Source organism: Oryctolagus cuniculus, chromosome 9 (genome assembly GCF_964237555.1).
Source record: "Oryctolagus cuniculus chromosome 9, mOryCun1.1, whole genome shotgun sequence".
NCBI lineage: Eukaryota > Metazoa > Chordata > Mammalia > Lagomorpha > Leporidae > Oryctolagus > Oryctolagus cuniculus.
This window is the reverse complement of record NC_091440.1, coordinates 135,648,458-135,675,351: the sequence shown is the minus strand read 5'-3', so window position 1 is coordinate 135,675,351 and position 26,894 is coordinate 135,648,458. Positions and strand designations below refer to the sequence as shown.

The 26,894-nt window shown below is 49.9% G+C and overlaps 1 protein-coding gene across 8 annotated transcripts in view; it reads left to right on the top strand.

Moving 5' to 3' along the window:
- Positions 1–26,894, top strand: part of NELL2 (neural EGFL like 2) — a 398,722-nt gene that overhangs the window by 259,936 nt on the left and 111,892 nt on the right. The window lies entirely within an intron of this gene.

Sequence of the window (26,894 nt, the reverse complement as noted above, 5' to 3'; positions counted from 1 at the left end):
ACTCTGTTTTTTCAGTAAGCATGCTGTAGCTATTCCGACACAAGCAGCCATCAGCACAGCCTGTCCACTTGGTTTGGTGGTAAAGAGTGAGTCTTGTGAGGAGAGGAGTACCAGCTGGCTGGGCCTGTTCTGAACCCCTTGATGGGGAGATAAAAGAAACGCTAAGGGGCCACAAAAACTCTGTCTCCTGGCAGATCTGGATGGTGTTTCCTTTATGTGACAGTAGAGTTTTGAGTAGAGGAAGAATGCCATTAACAGTATGATGGTTTTCAGAAGTAGATTCTCGGAGGTCTAGGGCTTGGGCACATTAGGTAGAGCCGGGCTTCGTCTAGAGTCCAGGAAGTACAGATGAGGGGCAGCTCCAAGAAGTTTTCTCTGGTTCTGCTGGAGGAAATTCAGCCCCTTCTGTGCCTTCCGGAATCCTGCTAGGGGTGTCGTGAGCATCAGCAACATCTGAAGTGGGTCCTCGGGTTCCTTCCTACAGCATGGCTTCAAGCATGCCCTGGAGACCATGGAGTTGAGTGTGAAATAGGATATTCCTTTGGAATTCAGATGTTTAAAATAGAAGAAACACAAAAATAACCTTTTTTAAAATACAGATCATAAAACTAGAGAGCACCTGAAAATATCATTCCTGCCACTTGTTACCTCCAGCTCCAGAATCTGTATTGGATGGACATATGAACAGTGCCTAGAGGTTTCCAGGGGAGAGGGCCGGTCGTACTCCCTGGTGAAAGTACACGTGTGTAGTAATGGTGTCCCTTCACCTCACTGTGTTGGTTGTCTGCTCCTGCATCTTCATTGTGGCCTCTAAGTCATCTGCTGATTCGTGTCTTGATGATTACATTTAGTATTTATATAAAATCGCACAGTGGTGGAAATAGGAGAAATAATGAGAAGTGACTTTCAAACTTGTGAAGAATAATGAAAGAGACCCCAAAAAGATGTTTAGCATAGAGGTGCCAGTGGAGTGAAAATCCCAGCCTATTTTTGTCTGTTCATCCTAAATATTTCCTATTGTGGGAATGACTGTGCAGTTTTTCATTAGCCAGGATTTAATGCTGTGTAGTACAGAGTGCTTGAAAGAGTCCTACAGGGGTGTTTTCAACGTAAACGGGAAGAAGTCATACAGGATGAGTGGAGAATAAATTACGTAGTCGACTGTGACATTGGTAACATCGCTAAGCCCGAGTTCCAGTTTAATGTGACACAAGAAATGTCAGATCAAACTGCTGCAGCTCGGAAGGTGCTGTTTCAAGATGTCGTTGTAAAAGATCTCCAGCAGTTTGTGAGGACTCCTTGATTCTTCGGCGTTGAAGATACAAAAAGCTTTGTACATTTCTGTAATTCCTAGTGATTTATTTTTCGTCTTAAAATGAAGTGTTGGAGATTTGGAGCAGGAGGCTAGGGCGCATGACTCGGCCCCGTGCTGGGTGGGGGTGTCCCTCGGAGCAGGGTCTTCTGCAGAGGTTGTTTGTGCCTGAGTCTGTGGGACACAAGCCCCAGGCCCGGGCTGCCTTCCTGCAGGGCAGGCGGCCTGCAGCCTCAGCTCTCCTCGCTCAGTGCCTGCGCCTCCAGAGAAAATCCCACAAACTGCTGTTTGGTTTTGGCGGCTCAGGGAGGGTTCCCGTCAGGATTCCCAAGCATCTCATGGGGGAAGTGAGCGGTCCGGTTGCAGGAATGTGAAGGAATGACTGGGTCATTTTGAGAAGAGCTGCTGTCAAGGCCGTGCTTTTGTGCTTACAGAGGAGAGCCAAGAGTCTGTGGGTTGCGTGGGTGGTGGGGATGCACTCCCTTGGCGAGCCACTGGGATGCCTGTGCACACACTGCGCGCCACATCCCCTGTGCCTCCTCTGAGGGGAGATTCCTAGTGACATCACTGGCTCTGTGAAATTGAGAATTTACATCTGTACACAAAAGGTGAATTTTCTAGCAAAATGAGGGGATTTTATTATAAAAAGTCAGCATATTTCATATTTATTTATAAGGGGGAGAGAGAGAGGTTCCATCTGCTGGCTATGCTCCAAATGCCTACAACAGCCCACAGTCAAGACGGGACCCGGCTGAGGCCAGGAACTGGAAAGTCATCCTGGGTCTCCCACATGGGTGGCAGGGACCCAAGTACTTGAGCCATCACCTGCTGCTTCCCAGGGTGTGTGTTAGCAGGAAGTTGGAATTGGAAGACATGGTCCCAGGTACTCTGATATGGGATGCAGGTGTCCCCAGCAGTCTGTTAACCAGTGAGCCAAACACCTGCCCCTGTGAGTGGAGTATTTTTTTGTCATGTACAGTGAGTGCTAAAACTTTTCTTTGTGCTAGGCCACAAAGGGACAGGGTTTTGGTAAAGGAAATGAATGTTTAAATTCTACTTTCCAGAATTTCCCCCTCTACACTCTGGCATTAGTGTCTCCTGTCCTGGTCCTTCCTTTTTAGAAGCCCCTCCCATGCGCCAGCAGGACTCTGCCTGTGATGTAGATCTGGATTGCTGTCTGGGAACGTGCACAGCAGGCTTCTCTTAGCTGCAGTAGAAGACTACCTGGAACTCGCGAGGGCCTCGCCGCAGAGCCGCCCCTGAAGCTGTGGCTGGGTCCTTGTGATTCAGCTTTTGCTTTGCTTCTGCCCCACCCCTCCAGGCTGCTGAGGGCCCTGTGCCATAAGACGCCTGTGCAGCCAGCAGGCCCCCAGGTTGCGTGCTTACCTCGCAAGGTGAGGGCTGATGGCAGACACTTGTCTACGGAGGCTGCGGAGCAGTGCATGTGCTGCCCAGTCAGGAGCTTTGGCTGATGCAAGCGGCCTGTCCTATTCTCTGGTGCTGCTGGCTCGCCTGCAGGGATGATGGTTGCAGCGCAGTAACTGCCTCCAGGGCTGGGTAGATTGCCCCCCCCCCCTTTATTTTCAGTGTCAGATGATTTGATTCAGGTTTTTCACCTGCTTTTGAAATCTTAGATTTGGAAGAATTCCTGAAGATGCGCCAGTAGAGTCCCTACTTTCTGCAGATGAGGCCAAGGCCTAGAGAGCCTGACTGTCTCTCCCACCGTCCCACAGTTCCCGAGATGCAAAACGGGCGAAAGATGAGCCTCCTTACTCCTGACTCTTCTGCTGGCCACCATTTGTCTCATTTGCAACCACGAAGACCTAAACAAAGGGAAAAGGCCCATGTGTCCTGCAGAAGTGTATTATTCCCTTTCTACTCTTCAGTGATTATGCTGTCTCTCTTGTGGATTTCATGGTAACAGCCCTAAGTCAGAAGTTAGTACAAGGGAGACAAGTTGGGTCTGGCATTGTGGCATCGTGAGTAAAGCCACCGCCTGCAGTGCCGGCATCCGTTATCGGTGCCAATTCCCATCCCGGCTTCTTTGCTTCTGATCCAACTCCCTGCTTATGTACCTGGGAAAGCAACGGAGGATGATCCAAGTCCTTGGGCCCCTGCACCCAAGTGGGAGATCTGGAAGAAGCTCCTGGCTCGTGGCTTCAGCCTGGCCCAGCCCCAGTAACTGTGGCCATTTGGTGAGTGAACCAATGGGTAGAAGGTCTCCTTCTCTGTCTTTCCTCTCTCTATATATAACTCTGACTTTCAAATAAACAAACAAATATTAAAAAACAAAGCAAGTCACCAGTTTGTTGCGTGGATGGAGTCAGGTCTGTGCTTGACTAAACGTGGTGCAGTTTTCCTTCCAGGGAAGATGTCGTTGATTTTCCTCCTAATACTTGACAATTTCTGTCTCGCATTTTTTCCTGTTTGTTTAGAAGAAAGATTGTATTCCTACAAAAAAAAAAAAAAAAAAAAAAAAAAAAAAACCAAAGCTGAAGGAGAGAGGAAAGGAGGGGAGTAATAAGGGGAAGAGAGAGAGAGAGAGGAGGGGCGGGAGGCAGGACTGGATTCCCTTGAGCCAAGGTGTTTGAAGCCTGTTCTTCAGACCTCTACAAAAAATGCCTGGATTTTTGTGCGTCGCTTTGTCTCCTGGCTATGTGAACTCCTGGCTTTTTTGGTTAATAAGATCGGTGAGGTTGGGCAGCACTTCCTGAGTCTGGCTGGCATCTCTTCTTGGAACAGGCAGAGACTGTAACAACGGTGGAACAGAATTTGGGGATCACTGATTGGGGAGGTGCCACCTCAGAGCGTGCCAGTGTCCCTGTTCTGCCCCCTCTTTCTAAGGGAGTCTGACTGCCTGTGCTGGGGAGCCGTGGTTTCCCTGCTGTCGCTCAGTCCTCCAGGATGCCGGCATGCGAAAGGGAAGGTGGGCAGATGGGAGAGGTGGCTGGCGCTCTGATGTGTTGCCCCGCTCAGGAAGTGATCGATCCTCTTGGGCCATGGTCACTGGGAGAAGGGGAGGGTAGTTTTGCCTCTCCACCTGCCGTAGGTTCTTGACGCTGAAGGCATTTTTAGTTATCAGAGATCCCCAGGGTGTGGACAGGGGCTGCTGCTGGCGTGGGGTAGGTAGGTGGGGCTGGGGTGCTCTACGCATCCTGTAGTGTGAGCGTTGGCCTAGCTCTGCTCAGGAGGAAAAGCCCTGCTCCCCTGGGAACCTCGCTCTGGCCCCTTTGCAGATGACTCTTCAGTCTTCCTCTGGCCCAGGCCGGCTCCCAAAACAAGGAATTATGTGGCTCCAAATGTCAGTGATGCAGGGCTGTGAGACCCTGCTTTGAAATGAGCGGATCAGAATTGTAGGCCGGCGCCGCGGCTCACTAGGCTAATCCTCCGCCTTGCAGCGCCGGCACACCGGGTTCTAGTCCCGGTCGGGGCACTGGATTCTGTCCCGGTTGCCCCTCTTCCAGGCTGGCTCTCTGCTGTGGCCAGGGAGTGCAGTGGAGGATGGCCCAGGTGCTTGGGCCCTGCACCCCATGGGAGACCAGGAGAAGCACCTGGCTCCTGCCATCGGATCAGCGTGGTGCGCCGGCCGCAGCGTGCCGGCCGCGGCGGCCATTGGAGGGTGAACCAACGGCAAAGGAAGACCTTTCTCTCTGTCTCTCTCTCTCACTGTCCACTCTGCCTGTCAAAAAAAAAAAAAAAAAGAATTGTAGTGCGCAGTTCCCCTGCACCTCCCCGCTCCCCATCCGGGTCCTTTGGGCCCTCTGTGCTGATGCTGTCACTCCTCAGGGTACTTGGCTTCCTGTTTTGTCCTTTGACCATGAAGGGGGCCCATCTCAGAAAGCCCCAGCCCCACTAGGTTCTCCTGCTTCTTTCACCTGTCCCAAACCCCATCTTAGCTGACCCATGGAGTGGTCTCCAGTGGTAAATTTGCAGCTTCAGCAAGTATGACAGATTGCCTGGGGGCCCTCAGATGATGCTGTCCTGGTGCCTGCCGCAGAGGCCCCTTCGCCTGGCTGCCCTATTACCCCACAGAGGCCCCTCTGCCTGGCTGCCCTGTTACCCCGCAGAGGCCCCTCTGCCTGGCTGCCCTGTTACCCCGCAGAGGCCCCTCTGCCTGGCTGCCCTGTTACCCTGCAGAGGCCCCTCTGCCTGGCTGCCCTGTTACCCAGCCTCCCGGTGCTTGCTCTGGTCCACGTCACAAGTCACAGGTGCTCCTGGTGTCGGCACAGGCAGCCTGGATGCTCGGCTTCTCTCTGGTTCCCCAAGAGGCCACGCTGCTGGGAGTTCTAGCTTTGTGCTGCAGTGAGCACTCCTGGAGCTCACATGCCAAGACCTCCCCCCTGGTCAGGGCCGATTTAGTTAAAGTTATTCTGGCATCCTGTTTGTCTTGTTTATGGGGAAAGAATAGAGAATTTTATAATGATACCAAGTTTTCTTCACTTATCTTTGTTATTATTGATTTCCTAGCATGAAAACAGTGGGTGCCCTCAGGCACGAAAAATTACGGAAAAGGATTTCCTGCTAGGCACATGAGACGGGGATTTTAAGGCCATTGTGACCCCTTGATGCCCCTCGCTCATGTAGCTGTCATGCGTGTTTCTTTATAGCTTTCTCAAATAATGCTAAGAAAGATAATTTGATAGCGTATTTAAGGAAATAATATTTTGGAAAGGCAGCAATGACCTTTTTTTTTAAATTCTGCCTTCTCCCAAAAAGAATTTATATTGAAGGGAGCAATTTATTCCATGGAAGGACAATAACTTAGCTATTTAAAAATAGCTCTAGGTGGATTTATCAATGTCACAGGCACAGAGTAAGACAGATGATTGCTGTGTGTGTGTGTGCGCGCGCGCGCGCTCCATGCTAATGGCTGACACATAAATGCTACAGGAAATGAGAATAGCGGGGCAGTGACAGAAAGCTTGGGGGTCACAAGGGGTGCACATCCCAGAGGACACGGACAGGGAACAGGAAGTGAAAATATGCCTGTCAGTGTTCCACGAGCATTCAAAACCAGCCCGGTTATTTTAGTTATAAAATGTCTTGACATCTTGTCTCTAATAGATGGCGTCTCCCAGAGGAGATGCTGGATAAATACCAGCCACCATTAGTGGCGCTGGTACAGCTGGGCAGGCTGTCCTCCCGAGAGATGTCCCGTTCTTGCACATGGACACTCTTCTTTGGCTACCTCTAACAGAGTTCCCGGTTTTCATAAAAAGACATGGCTTTGTCGGACACTGGCATGCTTATGGACAGTACTTGCTTTGTGCTGTGGCTGGGGTATAATGTGGGGAGGGGAGACCAGAGTGACAGGACTTCACTTTCTCTGCAGGTTTGAAATGCCCCTTTCTTAGCTTGGAGAGTGGAAAGTTTCCCTGGTGCTTGGGAGTGAGAGTTAGGGTGTGATAACCAGGGACAGAGTGGCTGCACTTGGCCTGCCCGGAGTTGGGAAGCAGGTCAGAAGAAGCACACTGCACCAGCATCGGCTCTCCCAGCTGGCCGCTGGGTGCCAGGACTGTAAGAGGAGACTTCTGCATGTCTGTGAGCAGCTGCTGCACGTTTTCTTTTCCTGGAATCAGTGTTAGAAACCCTAGAGAACTATGGCCCGTGTCCGACTTTGTAGAAAATGGGAAAAGCGGGCAGTGTGGGTTTTACAGTACATCCCCCGAGGCTGAAAGATACACCATTCTCCTCCTAGAGTTCACTTTGAATTGTGTAAATGTGTAGGTTTTACTGAGTAATTTGCAAATGTACATGTGATCACAAAAGCAATTAAAATACCAAGCCTCAGGACTCAGAGCGTCAATGCTCAAAGTTTCTGCAGACAGATAAAATCCAGAAAGCTCCCGTAGAAGAGGTGTGCTGTGCGTGCCAGAAAGACGGAATGCCAGAACCATGCCAAGAGCGCACGTGGAGGCCGAGCCAGGGCTAGCTCTGCTGAGCACGTGTGTGCTGGCATGCAGCTAGTGGGCACGCAGGTGCTTAGCAGGGAGCCGAGTGTCCTGTGACAGATGAAGAGCTCAGAGAGGAGTCTATGCTTCCTGCATCTGTCAGTGAGTTTGAAAGCCTCACCAGCCCCACAGAGCAGCTTCCAGGCTTGTTGGAGTCTTCATGTGTCTGTGTCCAGTGGCAGCCCAGTGGGTGCGGCCTCCTTTGCAGAATGCCCAGTCCATGTGACCACAGCGGCCTGGCTCTGTGCAGGCTCCCTAAGCCCTCACTGGCAGGCCTCTCCTCCTTGGACTGGGTACTCAGTCAGACCTCCCAAGGGGTGCGTTCTGTGAGTTTTATTTTGGGTCTTCGACGTGAAAAGCGTGGCGGTGAATACCCACAGCTGAGTCAAGAGGGCCTGCCTGCCAGGAGGTGAGAACAGCAGTGTCGGAGTAACAGACGCATGTAGGGAATGGGATCGCTGCGGCAGAAGCTGGGCAGGTGCCCTACCTGTCCCTTCCCGATGGCCACTTTGGTTGGGCACCTGTGATGGGAGCTTGACCTTCCCTGTGCCTTCTCACCGTGGGAGGCTCTGCAGAGCCAGTTCTGTGCTGGTTGCTGCAAGGACTCCTGACGGCTGTGCCTTGTCTTGCCGTCCTTCCTCCTGTCCAGGGCCTCCGGCACATCTAAGACAGACGATGGGTGGGTCTCGTCTCCCAGGGCAGGAGCCTGCCTGCTGTGCGTATTTTCAGGGGAGGGCTCAGTCACATGACTGCTGTACAGTGCTCTGGCTGTCTTTGCGTTGCTGCCTGTTCAGTGAGTAGAGCTTTGCTTTTGTAACTTCTGATATGATAAGATTTCCTTTTATGCAAGCAGAGGTCGTGTCTCCAGGGGAAGAGGTTGTGTTATCTACCAGTGCACGACAGATCACTGCAAAACGCTGCAGCTGAGGGCAGCACACAGGCAGCAACACGCAGTGTGGGTCTGGAGCGGGCGTGGTGCTGCCAGGCACTCTGCCGCAGGGCCTCCGCAAGGCCCAGCCGGGTATCGGCCAGGACTGTGGAGGAGCTGTCCTCACACTGGCCTGTCTGGGGTTGGTGGCTTCAGCTCCTCACAGCATTGGGTTGTAGACTGCCGACAGGCCTTGCCATATAGTGTTTCCCACGAGTTGGCTCGCTTGTGAGAGACAGCGAGAGCAAGCCTGATGGGTGGACAGAAGCCACCATCATCTGTAAGCTAGCTGTGGATGTCCTCTTGGCCTGGCTGTAGGGCTTGTTAGAAGCAAATCCCTGTCCCATTCCCTGCTGGAAGACAGAGCACAGACGGCCTGGGCAGCCAGAGGTGGGCATCACTGTGCCATCTGAGGCTAATCGCCACAGACGGTGAGTAGCACACAGTCACCTAACCCCTCCAGCACATGCAGACAGCTCCAGGAACAAGTGCAGCTGTTGGGTTGCAGCTGGGGAAGCTCATCATCTGTCCCTCAGTTCCTTCACATGCTTTGCACGCATGCTTTGACGTGAGCACGGGGCGGGTGCTGTCTGCCATAGTAGATGGAGGTTGAGGAACACTGTCATTAGGGTGTGGCACGGTTCAGTCTGTGAGAGCTGTGTGCAGGGAGCTGGGGGCCAGTGCAGACAGCGAGCGCCCTGGCTGCATCCTCCGTGTGGCCGGGCTCACCAGCTGTGAGCGATGCTGGCGCTGAGGTTCCTGGGGACGAGCGGACATTCGGGAGAGAGGCAGTGAGGCAGGAGGGTGATGTTTCAGAAGGCAGGCACGGGGTGTGCGTGGTGTACGGTAGCAGCCTTGGCCCTCCAGGAAATTCTGAGGCACCTTCTGTGCTCCTGAGGCTCTGCAGCCAGTCTGTGCACATCGCAGTGAAGCTCCATGTTAGTGGCTTGTTTTGTTTTAGTCATATGTTGTTTTCAATTTTTGCCGAAAAGTTTGTTAAATTGATGGTTCTGCTATCAGTGCAGGTCTAGAATGAATGTAAAATGGTATTTCCTTTAAAAGAAAACGGAATACTTTGTTTATGTTATTGTAATACCAGCAAAAAAAAAAAAAATTCTCGGTGTGGCCGAACAAAAACTGATCTTAGAGGCCAGGGCCGTGTGCGACCTGTGATGCTGGCGTCCCGTATGGGCACTGGTTCCAGTCCCAGCTGCTGCACTTCTAATCCAGCTCCCTGCTAATGTGAGAGAGCAGCGGAAGATGGCCCAAGTGCTCGGTCCCTTGCCACCCACATGGAAAACATAGATGCAGGTAGAGAATCCTGGTCTCACCTAGCCCAGCCCAGCTCTTTTGGCCATCTGGGCAATGAGTCAGTGATAGAAGAGTCTCTCTTTCTTTCTCTTTGTCATTCTTTCAAATAAGTAAACCTTTTAGGGAAAAAAGGGTGATCTTAAAGATTTTCTAGAACAAATCATTGAGTTACTAGAGGCATTTACTTTAATTTTTTTCCTTTTTTATTTATATAAAGGGGACATATTTCAAGTATTTCATATACACAGGTTTAAGAACATAATTATTCTTTCCACCCTACCTTCCCTTTCTCACCCTCACCCCCCCTCCCTCCTTTTCTTGTTTTTTTTTTTTTAATTTTTTCAATTACATACTTTCAGTTTACTTTACAATCGCAAGCTCAACCCTCCAGTAAATAAAGAGCTCAACAAGTAGGAAGTAGAAAAAGCACAGTCCCTCAAGAGTATAGTCAAGGGCTATAGACAATAATCAAATGTAAAAATGTCAAGTTCATTTATAAATTACCTTTTTGTACCCTGCAAATTAGTTAACACAAATCAGGGAAAACATAGTATTTGTCTGTTGGGGGCTAGTTTATTTCACTAAGTGTAAAGGCTTTTAAAATGATTTATATTCATTTATTTGAAAAGGGGAGAGATAGGAGGAGAACGAGAAAACGGGGAGGGAGGCAAAAGGGGAGGTGAGGGGAGATCTTGCTTCTGCTGGTTCACTCCCCAAATGTCCAGAACACCCAAGGCTGGGCCAGGCCAAAGCCTGGAGCCAGTAACCCCAGCTTGGTCTCCCTCATGGGTAACAGGAACTGAAGTACTTGAGTGATCACCTGCTGTCTCCCAGGGCGTTCCTTAACAGGAAGCTGGACAGGACTGAGACTATTCCGGACTTGAACTGGCTTGTTTTATACATGAGGCACATGTATAATGTAAAGCTGCATATATGTGCCCATGCAGTGAGGCAGAATACAGCAACCACAAGCCATGTGCTGTTTCAGGCTGCTGAGCACGGAGCAGTTTGCTGTGATGCAGTGGAAACTAAGGCACTTTGCTATTAGCTAGCATTCTTGATGCATCTAAACTGTGTCAAAAATGGTTCTCGGTTCCCACTGGTTTTCTTACTATTTAGCAGAAGCCGGTGTTTGTGGATAGAGTTAGAGGTGTCCAGTGTGCATTTATGTAGTCATTCCTCAACCTAATGTTGATTCAGTTTTCATAATACATATTGCGGTGCTCCTAGTTTTTATACCATGTTTCTAGTCTGCACCTCATGAGCATAGACACGCGTGATCAGGCACAGTAGACCATGCATTTACCCCAAACAGCACATTGCTCATCTGCCTCCTTTTTAAAGAGATCTGGGCTTGAAATTGATAAACAATGATTTCGAAAGCACTGTTTTAAAAATTTATGTATAAATGTAGGTAGTTCGGGAATCAGAATGCAAGCTTGATGAGAACAACCTTTTGATTCCAGAAGGCTCCATGTCAGCCACGTTGTGCCTGAGCCATGAATTACAGACCACTGAGCCACACTGGCTCTCAGTGGAGACTGATGTGGCTGTTGGGGCATTTTAAAGATTCAGCACGTAAGACGGTCACATATTATGAAGGTTTGGATTGCCAGCCAGATTTTCAGGTTCTCACACGTTAGTTCTGGGTCTGTGTTGCTGCACCTGAGCGGTGAAGTGGGGCTAAGACAGCAGTAGCCTCCCTGTGAGCACACTGTTCACCTCCTCGTGGCCCAGCCCCGACACTCTGCAGTTCCAGGAAGAAAGCTGAAGTGCAGATAAATGCCAGACTTGTTATCAGCAGTCTACCCCATCTGTTTACTTGATCTGTCTGATCCATGATTTGAAGCACTTTTAGTCTGTAGAACTAAGTGATCATAAATATGGTCACTTGAGCCATGAAGATTTTAATGTAGAAATAATGTCAAGCCGGCGTCCCGGCTCAATAGGCTAATCCTCCACCTAGTGGCCCCAGCACACCGGGTTCTAGTCCCGGTCGGGGCGCCGGATTCTGTCCCAGTTGCCCCTCTTCCAGGCCAGCTCTCTGCTGTGGCCAGGGAGTGCAGTGGAGGATGGCCCAAGTGCTTGGGCCCTGCACCCCATGGGAGACCAGGAGAAGCACCTGGCTCCTGCCATCGGATCAGCGCGGTGTGCCGGCTGCAGCGCGCCGGCCGCGGCGGCCATTGGAGGGTGAACCAACGGCAAAGGAAGACCTTTCTCTCTGTCTCTCTCACTGTCCACTCTGCCTGTCAAAAAAAAAAAAAATAACGTCAAAGGGTTGGCCTCTTTATAGGTCACATCTCTAGCAAATCCCAAGTCACACTGAAATAAACCTTGGAAGGACCAGCAGACACTTGGAGTCAGAGACGCACGTCCACATGCACATTCACACACACGTGTGTACACACAGGCACAGACACACGTATCTATAGAGAGACAGAGAGCTCCCATGTACTGGCTGACTCCCCAGATGTCTGCATTTGCTGTCTGGAGACCCAGGAGCCAGTAACTGTCCAGGTTGCCCACGTGGGTGGCAGGAACCCGGGTACCAGAGCCATCACCTGCTGCCTCCCTGGGTGGACGTTATCAGGGAGCTGGAATTGGAAGTAGGGCTGAACTCAAATCCAGGCACTTCAATGTAAGATGCTGGTCCCAAGTAACTTATTAACCAGTGTGCCAAATGACCACCCCAGTTGGCCAGTTGGAATAATTCAGAGAAATTTAATTCTTTGGAAATTTGCAGAAGAACAAATTGTTTAGACCAAGATGCATAGAACATTCATTGATAAACTAGAAACAGTTCATGAAGATAAAGCTGTTGGGAGCTGGAGATTGTTTTAGTGCTGAATGGCTATGCATTAGTCTGCCTGAGCTGCGTAGACCGGGCAGGGGCAACATCAGAATCTCCTTTTCTCACTTTGCTGGAGGCTGGAATTCCAGGTCAGGGCGGGTGCTCTTCTTAGGATGAAGAACTGCTCTGGGGCCACAGCAGGGTGCGATGTAGGGGCACCCAGTGCCCAGGTGAAGCTGGATCTCTGCCCTCCAGCCACCCATCCTGCACTCAGGATTCCTGGCAGAACATGCCATGGTGTTAGCTGGTATTGCAAGGCCTTGAACTTGTGAGTGGCAGGTGATTGGTGGGAGTGGTCTCTTTGGGATTCCATGGTTGCTGAAGCCTCCGACCTCCTGTGGAGACTCAGGCAGTGCATGCTGTTCCCAAAACAGCAAGGCAGTTCAGGTGCTGCGTGACAGGTGGTGGGAGGGTGCTTGGGTGCTGTTGCAAGGAGGCTCGGTCACGTTGAGGGCACTGTTATTGTTCTCACTGCCGTTGTCCCAGTGTGAACTTCCATTTTCACCTGCACGTTTCAGATACTCCACTACCTTCCTGCTGGTAATTTTTTGGGCCTTCCTTATGACCTCAGCTTTGTGCCCAGCACTGTTTTCCTATGTGGTGTGGTCATCTCCCTCTCAGGAAGCTTTGGTGACGACATCTCACGCATATCGGCACACGCACACAACTGAGCAAGACACCCTTGCAGCTTCACGTGTCTCCTAGGAAGTACAGGCTCCTGCTGCGCTCTGCCAGCTAAGATGAGGTACCACACAGTATGCATGCGCTGACGGAACTGGCGTCAGCCCCTGTCCTCAAACTGGGGTGAGCTGCAGGTCTTCAGGGATGAGGGCGAGGAGGGAAACAGGATGTGAGTGACTGACAGTCATCTGAAGTCTGTCAGCTGACTTCAAAACGTGCTTAGCTCTGCGTGGACTCGACAGAAGACTCTCCCTGGAGACTCCTGGTGGGAGGAGGCTTGAGCTTCCAACAGGTGTCTGTCCCTGTGTCCAGCTCTCCTCATCAACCCCAGCTGCCCCTTCCACACAACGGGCCATATCCAAAGTCCTGGCGCCTCCAATGCCCCTTCCAGTCTCAGCCAGGGGGACACAGTGGTCACGTTGGTGAGGCCAGAAGCAGTGGCCACACCTCTCCTTTCACCCTTCCAACCACACTGCACACCAGCTAGTGACCAGCAGCCAAATGACAGCACCTGCCTCTGTGGGATTTCACGACCTGGCCTGTCCTACACTGTCCCAGAGGTGTCTTTGCTTGCAGTGGTTCTCACCGCACAACAGCTCCCTGTGCCTTTTCCCTCGCTCCCTGCGAAACTCCTCACCTTCCATGGCTTCCTAAGCCTGGTCCCACCTGTGTGAAGCGTGAGTCTTCTCATGTGAAGGTGTGAGTTAATTTAGCAGCCAGTGGCATGGAACACGTGGATTTACCACTCACCTTGCATGTCATGGGATGGCATTTCAATAGGTTCCTTCATCTGCATCTGCACAGTTCTGAATCCAGCCCCTGCAGTTTTGTATGAGTTGTTACACATCTGTCTCCCCCATTGGATGAGCTGATGCTTGAAGCCAGACTTCCTGTCCATTCCTCTCCAGCAGCACATTTCTCTATTGCTATAGGTGACAGAGCCAAGTCAGGGGGTTGAGTAACTGGGTGAGTCCTCAGGTGTGTGTGAGTGGGGTGATTACCAGGTCCTCAGGTGTGTGTGAGTGGGGTGATTACCAAGTCCTCAGGTGTGTGAGTGGGGTGATTACCAAGTCCTCAGGTGTGTGTGAGTGGGGTGATTACCAAGTCCTCAGGTGTGTGTGAGTGGGGTGATTACCAAGTCCTCAGGTGTGTGTGAGTGGGGTGATTACCAAGTCCTCAGGTGTGTGTGAGTGGGGTGATTACCAGGTCCTCAGGTGTGTGTGAGTGGGGTGATTACCAAGTCCTCAGGGGTGTGTGAGTGGGGTGATTACCAGGTCCTCAGGTGTGTGAGTGGGGTGATTACCAGGTCCTCGGGTGTGTGTGAGTGGGGTGATTACCAAGTCCTCAGGTGTGTGTGAGTGGGTGATTACCAAGTCCTCAAGGGTGTGTGAGTGGGGTGATTACCAGGTCCTCAGGTGTCTGTGAGTGGGTGATTACCAGGTCCTCAGGTGTGTGTGAGTGGGGTGATTACCAGGTCCTCAGGTGTGTGTGAGTGGGGTGATTACCAGGTCCTCAGGTGTCTGTGAGTGGGTGATTACCAGGTCCTCAGGTGTGTGTGAGTGGGGTGATTACCAAGTCCTCAGGTGTGTGTGAGTGGGGTGATTACCAAGTCCTCAGGTGTGTGTGATGGGGTGATTACCAGGTCCTCAGGTGTGTGTGAGTGGGGTGATTACCAAGTCCTCAGGTGTGTGAGTGGGGTGATTACCAAGTCCTCAGGTGTGTGTGAGTGGGGTGACTACCAGGTCCTCAGGTGTGTGTGAGTGGGGTGATTACCAGGTCCTCAGGTGTGTGTGAGTGAGGTGATTACCAAGTCCTCAGGTGTGTGAGTGGGGTGACTACCAAGTCCTCAGGTGTGTGTGATGGGGTGATTACCAGGTCCTCAGGTGTGTGTGAGTGGGGTGATTACCAGGTCCTCAGGTGTGTGTGAGTGAGGTGATTACCAAGTCCTCAGGTGTGTGAGTGGGTGATTACCAAGTCCTCAGGTGTGTGAGTGGGTGATTACCAAGTCCTCAGGTGTGTGAGTGGGTGATTACCAAGTCCTCAGGTGTGTGTGAGTGGGGTGATTACCAGGTCCTCAGGTGTGTGTGAGTGGGGTGATTACCAGGTCCTCAGGTGTGTGTGTGGGGTGATTACCAAGTCCTCAGGTGTGTGTGAGTGGGGTGATTACCAGGTCCTCAGGTGTGTGTGAGTGGGGTGATTACCAGGTCCTCAGGTGTGTGTGAGTGGGTGACTACCAAGTCCTCAGGTGCGTGTGAGTGGGGTGACTTTTCTGGGTCCTCAGGTGTGTGTGAGTGGGGTGACTACCAGGTCCTCAGGTGTGTGTGAGTGGGGTGACTACCAGGTCCTCAGGTGTCTGTGAGTGGGGTGATTACCAAGTCCTCAGATGTGTGTGAGTGGGGTGATTACCAAGTCCTCAGGTGTGTGAGTGGGGTGATTACCAAGTCCTCAGGTGTGTGTGAGTGGGGTGATTACCAAGTCCTCAGGTGTGTGAGTGGGGTGATTACCAAGTCCTCAAGGGTGTGTGATGGGGTGATTACCAAGTCCTCAGGTGTGTGTGAGTGGGGTGATTACCAAGTCCTCAGGTGTGTGTGAGTGGGGTGATTACCAAGTCCTCAGGTGTGTGAGTGGGGTGATTACCAGGTCCTCAGGGGTGTGAGTGGGGTGATTACCAAGTCCTCAGGTGTGTGTGAGTGGGGTGATTACCAGGTCCTCAGGTGTGTGTGAGTGGGGTGATTACCAGGTCCTCAGGTGTGTGTGAGTGGGGTGACTACCAAGTCCTCAGGTGTGTGTGAGTGGGGTGATTACCAGGTCCTCAGGTGTGTGTGAGTGGGGTGATTACCAAGTCCTCAGGTGTGTGTGAGTGGGGTGATTACCAAGTCCTCAGGTGTGTGAGTGGGTGATTACCAAGTCCTCAGGTGTGTGAGTGGGTGATTACCAAGTCCTCAGGTGTGTGAGTGGGTGATTACCAAGTCCTCAGGTGTGTGTGAGTGGGGTGATTACCAGGTCCTCAGGTGTGTGTGAGTGGGGTGATTACCAGGTCCTCAGGTGTGTGTGTGGGGTGATTACCAAGTCCTCAGGTGTGTGTGAGTGGGGTGATTACCAGGTCCTCAGGTGTGTGTGAGTGGGGTGATTACCAGGTCCTCAGGTGTGTGTGAGTGGGTGACTACCAAGTCCTCAGGTGTGTGTGAGTGGGGTGACTTTTCTGGGTCCTCAGGTGTGTGTGAGTGGGGTGACTACCAGGTCCTCAGGTGTGTGTGAGTGGGGTGACTACCAGGTCCTCAGGTGTCTGTGAGTGGGGTGATTACCAAGTCCTCAGGTGTGTGTGAGTGGGGTGATTACCAAGTCCTCAGGTGTGTGAGTGGGGTGATTACCAAGTCCTCAGGTGTGTGTGAGTGGGGTGATTACCAAGTCCTCAGGTGTGTGAGTGGGGTGACTGAGTCCTCAGGTGTGTGTGATGGGGTGATTACCAAGTCCTCAGGTGTGTGTGAGTGGGGTGATTACCAAGTCCTCAGGTGTGTGTGAGTGGGGTGATTACCAAGTCCTCAGGTGTGTGTGAGTGGGGTGATTACCAGGTCCTCAGGTGTGTGTGAGGGGGGTGACTACCAAGTCCTCAGGTGTGTGTGATGGGGTGATTACCAAGTCCTCAGGTGTGTGAGTGGGGTGATTACCAAGTCCTCAGGTGTGTGTGAGTGGGGTGATTACCAAGTCCTCAGGTGTGTGAGTGGTGATTACCAAGTCCTCAAGGGTGTGTGATGGGGTGATTACCAAGTCCTCAGGTGTGTGTGAGTGGGGTGATTACCAAGTCCTCAGGTGTGTGTGAGTGGGGTGATTACCAAGTCCTCAGGTGTGTGAGTGGGGTGATTACCAGGTCCTCAGGGGTGTGAGTGGGGTGATTACCAAGTCCTCAGGTGTGTGTGAGTGGGGTGATTACCAGGTCCTCAGGTGTGTGTGAGTGGGGTGATTACCAGGTCCTCAGGTGTGTGTGAGTGGGGTGACTACCAGGTCCTCAGGTGTGTGTGAGTGGGGTGATTACCAAGTCCTCAGGTGTGTGTGAGTGGGGTGACTACCAGGTCCTCAGGTGTCTGTGAGTGTGGTGATTACCAAGTCCTCAGGTGTGTGAGTGGGGTGATTACCAAGTCCTCAGGTGTGTGAGTGGGGTGACTGAGTCCTCAGGTGTGTGTGATGGGGTGATTACCAAGTCCTCAGGTGTGTGTGAGTGGGGTGATTACCAAGTCCTCAGGTGTGTGTGAGTGGGGTGATTACCAAGTCCTCAGGTGTGTGTGAGTGGGGTGATTACCAGGTCCTCAGGTGTGTGTGAGTGGGGTGATTACCAGGTCCTCAGGTGTGTGTGAGTGGGGTGATTACCAGGTCCTCAGGTGTGTGTGAGTGGGGTGACTACCAGGTCCTCAGGTGTGTGTGAGTGGGGTGATTACCAAGTCCTCAGGTGTGTGTGAGTGGGGTGATTACCAAGTCCTCAGGTGTGTGTGAGTGGGGTGATTACCAAGTCCTCAGGTGTGTGAGTGGGGTGATTACCAAGTCCTCAGGTGTGTGAGTGGGGTGACTGAGTCCTCAGGTGTGTGTGATGGGGTGATTACCAAGTCCTCAGATGTGTGTGAGTGGGGTGATTACCAAGTCCTCAGGTGTGTGTGAGTGGGGTGATTACCAAGTCCTCAGGTGTGTGTGAGTGGGGTGATTACCAGGTCCTCAGGTGTGTGTGATGGGGTGATTACCAAGTCCTCAGGTGTGTGTGAGTGGGGTGATTACCAAGTCCTCAGGTGTGTGTGAGTGGGTGACTACCAGGTCCTCAGGTGTGTGTGAGTGGGGTGATTACCAAGTCCTCAGGTGTGTGTGAGTGGGTGACTACCAAGTCCTCAGGTGTGTGTGAGTGGGGTGATTACCAAGTCCTCAGGTGTGTGAGTGGGGTGATTACCAGGTCCTCAGGGGTGTGAGTGGGGTGATTACCAAGTCCTCAGGTGTGTGTGAGTGGGGTGATTACCAGGTCCTCAGGTGTGTGTGAGTGGGGTGATTACCAGGTCCTCAGGTGTGTGTGAGTGGGGTGACTACCAGGTCCTCAGGTGTGTGTGAGTGGGGTGATTACCAAGTCCTCAGGTGTGTGTGAGTGGGGTGATTACCAAGTCCTCAGGTGTGTGTGAGTGGGGTGATTACCAAGTCCTCAGGTGTGTGAGTGGGGTGATTACCAAGTCCTCAGGTGTGTGAGTGGGGTGGCTGAGTCCTCAGGTGTGTGTGATGGGGTGATTACCAAGTCCTCAGGTGTGTGTGAGTGGGGTGATTACCAGGTCCTCAGGTGTGTGTGAGTGGGGTGACTACCAAGTCCTCAGGTGTGTGTGAGTGGGGTGATTACCAGGTCCTCAGGTGTGTGTGAGTGGGGTGATTACCAGGTCCTCAGGTGTGTGTGAGTGGGGTGATTACCAAGTCCTCAGGTGTGTGTGAGTGGGGTGACTACCAGGTCCTCAGGTGTGTGTGAGTGGGGTGATTACCAAGTCCTCAGGTGTGTGTGAGTGGGGTGATTACCAAGTCCTCAGGTATGTGTGAGTGGGGTGATTACCAAGTCCTCAGGTGTGTGAGTGGGGTGATTACCAAGTCCTCAGGTGTGTGAGTGGGGTGACTGAGTCCTCAGGTGTGTGTGATGGGGTGATTACCAAGTCCTCAGGTGTGTGTGAGTGGGGTGATTACCAAGTCCTCAGGTGTGTGTGAGTGGGGTGATTACCAAGTCCTCAGGTGTGTGTGAGTGGGGTGATTACCAGGTCCTCAGGTGTGTGTGATGGGGTGATTACCAAGTCCTCAGGTGTGTGTGAGTGGGGTGATTACCAAGTCCTCAGGTGTGTGTGAGTGGGTGACTACCAGGTCCTCAGGTGTGTGTGAGTGGGGTGATTACCAAGTCCTCAGGTGTGTGTGAGTGGGGTGACTACCAGGTCCTCAGGTGTGTGTGAGTGGGGTGATTACCAAGTCCTCAGGTGTGTGTGAGTGGGGTGATTACCAGGTCCTCAGGTGTGTGTGAGTGGGGTGATTACCAAGTTCTCAGGAGTGTATCAGTGGGGTGAATACCAAGTCCTCAGGTGTGTGTGAGTGGGTGACTACCAGGTCCTCAGGTGTGTGTGAGTGGGGTGACTTTTCTGGGTCCTCAGGTGTGTGTGAGTGGGGTGACTTTTCTGGGTCCTCAGGTGTGGGAGTAGTGACTCTCCCGTGTCCTCAGGTGACCAAGACCTCAGATGTAAAAGTGAGGTCACTCACGTAAGTCCTGGGATCTGTCAGTTGAATAAGATGACTGAGTCCTGGGACCCAAACCTGTGGTGGCTCTCAGGAGCCCTGCCTCAGATGTGTAATTGGGGTAACCGGCCTGACTTCTCAGGTTTTCCTCATGCAGCAGGGTGGTGGTCTCTTAACCATCATTTGGCTACTGTCTTCCTCTGCCATTTTCAGAAACTGAAACCAAGTCAGTTGCAGCAGTGTCCCAGGTTTGGAAGTGTGTCAGTGCCAGGGCTCCTGGTGGAGACAAGATCGGTGTCCCGAGTATCGTGACCTGGCAGGCGTGGAGCCGCGTGGAGCCGCAGCAGCGTTCAGCTCTCGGCGTTCAAGTTTCGCTGACTTCTTGAAGCGGAGCTTTGCTCCTCCTCTTCAGGAGCCACGCCGCCTGGCCCTGCGTTGTGGAGGTGCAGCTTGTTGGCTGACTTAGTGTGTGGACCGTCACTCACTGACGGAGTCACTCAGCCACCTGCAGGGATTGTGAGGATTAGAATAGTAGGCGTTGGAAATACCCATGGCTGTAAAGTAACACGATCAGCCAGACACCATGAAATTCTGGTGTGGAGCTGTGACGGAATTTTTTTACCCAAAGAGCAAACTGGGATTCAGAATCCTACAAAGCTTTTCTCCCAGTCTGGCCTATTTCTGCCTCATCCAGCACCCAGAGACCCGGATTGCACCCTTGCTCTCCACACCCAGATCATCTCAGTGCTGTGTTTAGTTTTCAGAGTGAAGACTGTTGTCTCTCTGTCTCGCTTAGTGAGTTGAAGTCACCTTGAGGCTGTCACCATTACAATGGTCTTGTATTCTTCAGCACACAGCAGCTAGAGCAGTAGTTTCAAAGAGTGGCCCATGCCGTTCCTTGTGTCACCTTCCTGGGACCCTCACTGAAGCTAAAGGACAAAGGTCATTTCCACTCACAGTCTTAGAGGTTCACGGTGCAAGACCGGGAGGTCTCCTGGGTCTGGCGTCTGAGAGCATGGTGGGTGATGCACCAAGTGCAGGGGAGGCTCACAGGAGAGCCCGTGTGCGTGCTCGTCCCCTGTGTCTGTGTGGTCTCTGCTTTCAGAGCCCCCTGACTCACTCCCGGGCCCACACGCACAAGATCCCACATTCTGACACCCAAACACTCCGGCTGTGCCGAGCTTCTGCTCTTGGTCTCCCTGGTAACTTGTTTCCTGGAAGCAGCTCCAGGCCTCTTCCTTCTTCCTGAGCTTCCAGTCTTCTCTTGCCTTTACTTGCAGAGCTCTTGCCCTCCTTGTGTGCAGGGGCTCTTCCCGTCCCTGAGGTTTTCACCAAGAGAGCACCTTCCTTGCCCGCTCTGTGCACACAGCCTCCTGGCCCTCCACCGTGCCCTGCACTCACCCGCCACGTTTGCTTCAGTCTCTGATAGGCACAGGCCCTCCCTTGCATTTTCTCACCTATTGTTAGCCTTTCCCTAGCTCTTGTGAGCATCCCAGAGGCAGGGGCTACATATGCTGTTTCTGCTGTGTTCATCAGATATCCAGAATGCTTCCTGGGAAGTGTTTGATGAGTGAATATCAGCAGACACTGGAGCTCATTAATTCATTCAACTATACTAGCTATGAAGGCGTCAGAGAGCAGCACTCAGGGAAGGAGGTGTTTGTCAGCCGTTCAGGAGCCCGAGTCTCTGATTGGAATTTCTGGATCTACTCCCAATTCTAGCTTCCTGCCAGGGAACACCTTGGGAGGCACCAGATGATAGCTCAAGTCCTTAGACTCCTGCCACCACATGGGAGACCTAGATTGAGTTCCGAGCTTCCAGCCTGGCCAAGTCCCAACCACTGCTGGCATTTGGAGAGTGAACTGGCAGATGAGAGCTCTCGTGTGCGCGCGCTCGCTCTCGCTCTCACTCTCTCCTTCTGCGTCTTGAAGGTTTTAATGATGGAGGCATGCATTCCTGTGCATGTGTGAGTCTGTACTTTGCCTGGTCTGGTGTGGCTCATCTGTGGGTTTTATCAGTCCTCCAGAAGTGATGTCAGTCGATTCTTCACCAACAGCAGAGCCCACACCACGGGAAGAGTTGCCTCCTCGGCGTGTTATTGGCTGCCTGATCCTCTGGAGGAGGCGTTGAGGGGTGTCCTTCTCGGCACTAGCGGATGCTTGCCATGGCTCTTTGCATTTCTCGTTGCCTGGCCGAGGATTTATGCTGGACTTGTTAAACAGAGTCAGACACCTCTCCGTGCCACGCAGGGTGCTCCTCTCTCTACTGCCAGCTCCTCACACACATGTATTGCTCCCTGCAAGACGAAGCCACGTTCAGCTGCATTTTTTCCCTTGTCTTGGAAATGTAAGCTGAAGGGACTTCCCAGAGTTTCCCTGTCAGTTTGTCTTGTCCTATCCAGCGCTCCCAGAAGGGATTCGAATTTCCTTGGTGAATTTAATTGATATTCGTTCTACAAAGAAACTCTTACCCATGTTTCTTAATCCCTTTTAAGATATCATGAATTATTTTTGTAAGTACAAGCAAGCATTTTGTTCCCATTTTGCAAAATCTGTATGTTGTTATGCACATTGTGGAGTTACTCCATCTCAGTAAGTTGTTTATCAATTAAATCTCTGCTGACGTTCTTCGGGAAACAAGCACACTTTAAAAAGCCTTGGCGTTGGCTAATCTGAATACAGCACAGCTATGTGAGGCCCTGAGTTAGGTGCTTTTGTATCACTACCTTGCTTGGTTCATATGTGTACTGCTTTTTTCTGATACACATGAGCACAAGGAACAAAACAGATTCCCAGTGTCCCATCTCTCAGAGATGCCACTGTTAGTAGTTTGGAAGCCAGTTTTGTCTTTTATCTACAGGTGTAGTGCCTGTGTACCTTCTTAAATTAAATTTAATCATGCTGTCAGTGTTTTGATGTTAATAAGATTTTTAATTTAGTGTGCAGATTTCTTACATCCATATTTCACAGAGTATAGTGGGATTACTGCATTCCATAGACTAGAGAAACTGCTACTTATTTATCCATATTTGGTTGGAAAAGTAGGTTCTTTCCAAAATTTCACTCCAAAAATAATGCGTGCTATTGCTTCTCGGCCTTTTGGCTAAGATCAAGTGTAAAAAAAGGTGTACTGCAGCAGTGGTTGCAACCCAGTCAGATGATGTCCTGGTGGGTACGTTCTGAATGGGGGGTTGTGAGGCCCACATTCTGCGCATGTGAACACTGCAGGCGTATCATCAGATTGTCTCTGAACACATGTACCAGCTCACACACCCGCCACAAAGTGCGTGGTGAGGTTGGGTCTCTGGATTCTTGTCTCTTTTTGTCAGTCAGTTTTATGGGTATAGAGGTGGATGATTGGCAGATAGGTGGGTGGAGCTCTGTGTCTTTGTCCTTCGTGTCATGTGAGGTCTCCCTCTTCACGATTTCTAGGTGCACACTGCAGTCGTGTTAAGTGGATTCACAGTGTTGTACAGTATGTTGTACAGATCTGCAGTATGTGTTGTTCTTGTGTAGTGGAGACACGAAACCCACTGAACAGCAGCTCTGTTTCTCTCTACTCAGCCCCTGCAACAGCCGTTCTCTCCTTTTTCTACAAGTTTGATGATTTCATACACCTTATACAAGGGCAGTCTGTCATGTATCTGTTGGCATTTTTTTCCTTTGTGAATTTCTTATTAATGTCCTTTGGCCCCTTTATTTATTTGGGCTGTTAGTGTTTTTGTTCTTGATTTTTGATGATTTATTTGTGTTTTTAGGGTCTCTTTTAGATGAGAGAAAATTGTCATCAGGTTCAGACTCCCCTAGGAGCCCTTGCCTTAACCGTAGGCTGGCAGCCAGTTACACCTGCCCGCCCATGGCTCTGGGGCTCATGAAGTGAGCAGTGGGAAAACCAGCAGTGACCTCACTTGTAGACCTTTTCTGGCTTTATAGAAACTAGACAAGGAAGGCAGTATTAGCCTCCCTTCACAGAGAAATTTGTCTTTCGGCCTGGCTTATTTTACTTAGCATAATGATCTCCAGTTCCATCCATTTTGCTGCAAATGTCAGGGTTTTATTCTGTTTATGCTGAGTAATATATACGACATTTTCTTCATCCAGTCATCAGTTGGTGGCTGTCTTTGCTGTTGTGTGTTGGGCTGTTACAGACATGAGGGTACAGAACTATTTCATGTTCTGGTTCTACTTCCTGTAGCTGTTTTCTCACAGGTGGGAGGGCTGGGTCCTGTGGCAGATAGATTTCTGGTTTTTGAGGAGTCTCCATACTGTTATCATAATGGTTGTATTTGGTATTCCCAGCAACAGTGTTGTAGGATGATGTTTTCTCCATAACCTCACCAGCCTTTGTTGATTTTTGATTTTGGGTAATAGCCCTTCTAAATGGGATAAATTAATCACTGCAGTGTAGTTTCTGTTTGCATTTTCTTGATCCCTAGTGGTCCTGGACATTTTAAAAAATAATTATTTAAGGTATACAGGTTTCATGTATTTAATGTATACAGATTTAGGAACATAGTGTTACTTCCCACTGTACCCTCCCTCCCAGCCACGATACCACCCTTCCTCCTCCTTCCTCTCCAATTCCCTCTCTTAATTTTTACAATGGTCTACTTTCAGTTGAATTTATACTCATAAACTTAACTGTACACTAAGTCAATAGTTCAACAAATAGTAAGGAGGAAAAAAACACTGTTCCTCAAAAGTATAGACAAGGGCTATGAACAATCGTTGAATCTCAAAATGTCAATTTCACTCTTAGGCATTACATTTTGGTATTTTATTGGTTACCACAAATCAGGAGAAACGTGATATTTGCATTTGGGGAACTGTATTATTTCATAAGTGTAATGGTTTCCAGTTGCATGCATTTTGTAGCCGAAGACAGGATTTCATTCTTTTTCTTGGTGGAGTCGTATTCCATAGTATATATATATATGATCCTGAGCATCTTTTCTTATTTATCTGTTTGCCAGTCGTATTTATTCCTTGGAAGAGAGTCTCTTCGTATCCTTTTACCAGTTCTTACCTGGGTTGTTTTGTGGTTGTTGAGTTTCTTGAGTTCCTTGTATATTCTGGATATTAATCCTTTTACTTCCTGCATTGTTTGTGTGTATTTTCTCCCATTCTGTAACTTGTCTCTTCACTTGGTTTATTGATTCTTCTGTAATCCCATTTCACTGTTTTTTTGCCTCTGTTGTCTGCTTTGGGGGTCTTATACATCATCAGTGTTTCCCCTATGCGTTCTTCTAGGAGCTTGATAGTTACAGTTCTTAAGTTTAAATCCTTAATCCATTTTGAGTTGATTTTTATGTAAAGTGTAAGGTAGGGGTCTTGTTTAAATCCTATGCATGTAGAAATTGAATTTTCCTGACATTGTTTGTTGAAGAGACTGTCATTTCTCCAGGAAATGTAGATCCATGGATTTACTTGTAGGGATTTGGTACCATTCCATTCATCCGTATGTCTGTTTTTATGCCACTACCATGCTGTTTTGGTTATAACTGCCCTGTGATATGCTTTGAAATCTGGTATTGTGATGCCACCTTCTTTGTTTTTATTACGATTGCTTTGATTATTGAGGTTTTCTGTTTTCCATATGAATTTCAGTGTCTTTTCTAGTTCTGTGAAGAATGTCCTTGGAATTTTTAAAAAAGATTTTATTTTTTCTATTTGAGGGGCAGAGTTAGAGACGGAGAGTGAGAGTGACAGAGAGAAAAGTCTTCCATCTGTATTTCAGTCCCACAGTGGTTGCAATGACTGGAGCTGAGCTGAACTGAAGCCAGGAGCTTCTTCTGGGTCTCCCACACGGGTGCAGGGGCCCAAGGACTTGGGCCATCTTCCACTGCTCTACCAGGCCATAGCAGAGAGCTAGATCAGAAGAGGAGCAGCTGGGACAGGAATTATCACCCAAACAAGATGCCTGCACTGCAGGCGGATGATTAGCTCACTCTACCACAGTGTTGGCCCTGTCCTTGGAATTTTGATGGGTATTTCATTGAATCTGTAATTGCTTTGAGTGGTATTGGCATTTTAACATATTAATTATTCCAACCCATGAACATGGAAGTTTTTCCCATTTATTTTTGTCTTCTCTTCTTTCATTATTTTTTTTTTAATTTTCATTCTGGAGATCTTTTAAATCCTTAGTTAAATTTATCCATGATATTTAATTTTTTTTACCTATTGAGAATGGGGTTGTTCTTATAAATTGTTTATCAACCACATTGTTGTTATTTTATGAAACTGCTGTTGATTTTTGTGTGTTGATTTTTTATCCTGCATCTCTACCAAATTATCTTACAGTTCTGCTTTCTTTTTTTTTTAAGATTTATTTTATTGACTTCAAAGAGTTACACAGAGAGAGAAGGAGAGGCAGAGGTGGGGGGTCTTCTATCTGCTGGTTCACTCCCCAAATGGCTGCCATGGCCAGAGCTGCACTGATCCAAGCCAGGAGCCAGGAGCTTCCTCCTGGTCTTCCCATGCAGGTGCAGGGGCCCAAGGACTTGGTCCATCTTCTACTGCTTTCCCAGGCCATAGCAGAGAGCTGGATCAGAAGTGGAGCAGCCGGAACTTGAACCGGTGCCCATATGGGGTGCCGGCACTGCAGGCACCGGCTTTACCCACTATGCCACAGTGCCAGCCCCATTTCTACTGCTTTCTTAGTGGAATCTTTTGGTTCCCCTATATGAGCTTATCATCTGCAAATGGGGATAATTTGACTTCCTCTTTTCCAATTTTTTTTAAGATTTATTTATTTATTTGAAAGAGTTACACAGAAAGAGGAGAGACAGAGAGAGAGAGAGAGAAGTGAGAGAGAGAGGTGTTCCATCTGCTGGTTCACTCCTCAGTTGGTCACACCAGCCAGAGCTGCACGGATCCAAAGCCAGGAGTCAGGTGCTTCTTCCAGGTCTCCCACACGGGTGCAGAGGCCCAAGGACTTGGGCAGTCTTCTACTGCTTTTCTAGGCCATAGCTGAGAGCTGGATCGGAAGTGGAATAACTGGGACTGGAAGCGTCACTCATAAGGGATGCTGGCACTGCAGGTAGCGGCTTTACCCGCTACGCCACAGCAGGGCCCCCCTCCTTTCCAGTTTGTAACCCTTGGTTTCTTTTTCCTGCCTATGGCTCTTGCTAACACTTCCAGAATTACCTTGAACAGTAGTGGTGAGAGTAAGCATCCTGGTCTGAATCCAGCCCGTATTAGAAATGCTTCTAGCTTTTCTCTGTTCAGAATGATGCTTGCTATGGACTTGTCAAGTATTTCCTTTACTGTGTGAAGTTAAGTATGTTCCTTCTATACTAAACTATTTTTTTAAATTATGAAATGTCATGTTTTATCAAATACTTTCTCTGCATCTGTTGACAAAATCACATTGTTTTTTACCCTTCATTTCTGCTGATGTGATCTATGATGTTAATGGTGTGTGGTGAACCATCCCTGCATCCTTGGATAAATCCCACTTGGCAGGATGAATGATGTTTCTGATACCTTGTTTAATTTGAATTCGCTAGTGTTTTTTGAGGATTTCTACGTGAGGGATATTTGCGTGTATTTCTCAGTTTTCATTGTATATTTTGTTTTGGAATTAAGACAATGCTGGTCCTACAGAATGAGTTTGAAATGGTTCACTCC